The 2,317-nt window shown below is 44.8% G+C and overlaps 1 protein-coding gene across 1 annotated transcript in view; it reads right to left on the bottom strand.

The window, feature by feature from the left end:
* Positions 1-273: 273 nt before the first annotated feature.
* The window catches only part of LOC133116858 (cilia- and flagella-associated protein 47-like), a 103,089-nt gene continuing 101,045 nt past the window's right edge, over positions 274-2,317 (bottom strand). The window contains exon 64 of the mRNA XM_061226854.1: positions 274-2,317. This exon is cut by the window's right edge and continues 288 nt beyond it. The gene's annotated coding sequence lies outside the window, so the exon portion shown is untranslated.

The following is a 2,317-nucleotide window of genomic DNA, read 5'->3' as shown; positions in this document are numbered from 1 at the left end:
GATTTAGTGATTTCTTTGGAAAATGAAAGTTTGGACATTCGTTTTTTTCTACCGACACACTAATGCAGAAAAATAAATAAAAATATATATATATATATGAACATCTAAGACATCTATAATGTATATAATTTATAAAAATCAAAGGTGCCCAAGACAGTACGATATATCTGTATATTTCCAAAAAGTATATTTTATTCAAGTTTTAAGTTTTATTGTTAATTTTGCAATAAGGTGGTTCATTCGTCAAAATAGCATTTTAAAACTCCTTCATAGACAAAAATTGTTTTGTGTTTTCATACTGAAAAATTACAATTACAGTTATGTTTATGTAAAACGATTGTTGTTCCTAATTCCACAAATCATAAAAAAAATGGAACCAAACACATTATTTGGTCAAAATAATATTCAACAAGAAGTGTATTTTCCCCATTATATTAATTAAATAATCTCTCCCAGGATTTAGAGAATCTGTTACAGTAACTTTGGGCATTCCTGCACATTGAGTCCTGCATCCGTTTCCCCCCCAAATACCCGTCTGTGCGGGTCTTTCTGCCTCTTTCTCCTCTCTGCACTTCTCCGTTCAGCTCGGTGTCCCTTCTTCTCTTCCCCTCCCCTTCTCCGTCCCTCGTTCCCTGGCCCTCCCGCTGACACAGTGTTGGGCTTGTTGCTCATGGGGGGCTGACTGCGCTCTGAATACTTTGAGATGATCAGATCATCAGTTGCGCACGCAGGCAGGCGGTGGGCATTCTCAGGCTCTCTCCCGCTTTATCGCCGCCCTCCGCCGAAACGCCACCGGCCTTCAGCTCCCTTCAGCCAGGGAGGAGAGGCACTGAGAGCGCAGCCTGTAGCGTAGTGGTTAAGGTACATGACAGGGACCCGCAAGGTCGGTGGTTCTAATCCCCGGTATAGACACAAGAAGATCCGCACAGCCGTTGGGCCCATGAGCAAGGCCCTTAACCCTGCAATGCTCCAGGGGAGGATTGTCTCCTGCTTAGTCTGATGAACTGTACGTCGCTCTGGATAAGAGTGTCTGCCAAATGCCTTTAATGTAATGTAATGTAATGGTTAAGAGGAGAGGCATTGAAAGGGTTAAGGAGAGAGGGACACAGAAGGTTTAAGAGGAGAGGCACTCAAAGGGTTAAGGGGGATTACGCTTTAATGAGAAATGAAACCCTGCCAGGCCGACAGAGCCCAGACAGTACTACTGGGACTGCTTTCTTGAGAAAATAATTTGATGTCTCCAATCCTCCCTCACACAGACTTACTTACTTTACTCTGCTCAGTAAAAGTTTGCCTGGGCTTGTTGGTGGGTATCTTGGAAATAACAACAAATAACATGATTTCATCAAAATGAATATTGAAACATGTTGATTCTTGGTAATGGAGAATTGGAACACTGAATCGCTGCAATGCAGTATTGGAACATTGTGATTCAGTGCAACGCAGGACTGGATAACTGAACTCAAGTAATGAAGGAACACCGTGATTGGCTCAAATGAAGAACTGGAACACCGTGATTGGCTCAAATGAAGAACTGGAACACCGTGATTGGCTCTAATGTAGGATTGGAACACCGTGATTGGTTCTAATTAAGGATTGGAACACTGTGATTGGTTCTCATGTAGGATTGGAACACTGTGATTGGCTCTAAATGAAGATTGGAACACCGTGATTGGCTCTAATGGAAGATAGGAACACCGTGATTGATTTTCATGTATGATTGGAATACTGTGATTGGCTCTCATGTAGAATGGGAACACCGTGATTGGCTCTCATGTAGGATGGGAACACCGTGATTGGCTCTAATGTAGGATGGGAACACCGTGATTGGCTCTCATGTAGGATGGGAACACCGTGATTGGCTCTCATGTAGGATGGGAACACCGTGATTGGCTCTAATGTAGGATGGGAACACCGTGATTGGCTCTAACGAGGGACAGGAGCCCTGTGGCCCCTTTAACAAAGAGCAGAACAGGGCTTCTGTCCGTACGGACAGCCGGGATGCTGTGACTGTTTATAACGAGCTGGCTTTTGGGTCAGTGTCCTCCAGAGGAAGTGCTGGCTCCGGGGGAGGTATGTACTGCACAGAGAGAACATGAGATAACCGTGAGGTCACTGCAGGCAACGGCCCCTCGGCAACCTGCTTGTGACTGGACCCCATGCTAGTCACCACCAGCTAACAAACAAACACACGACACTCTGCAACCCAATACACAGAGACACTGTGGAACGTTTTGGGACAATATGGAACATAGTCAGCCTGTAGGTAAATGCCTGGGACCTGGAAAGTTGCTGGTTCAAACCCGGTGTAGCCATG

The sequence above is a fragment of the Conger conger genome, chromosome 17 (assembly GCF_963514075.1).
Source record: "Conger conger chromosome 17, fConCon1.1, whole genome shotgun sequence".
NCBI classification, from domain to species: Eukaryota; Metazoa; Chordata; class Actinopteri; order Anguilliformes; family Congridae; genus Conger; species Conger conger.
The sequence above is the reverse complement of the archived record's forward strand: the minus strand, read 5'-3'. Positions and strand labels throughout refer to the sequence as shown.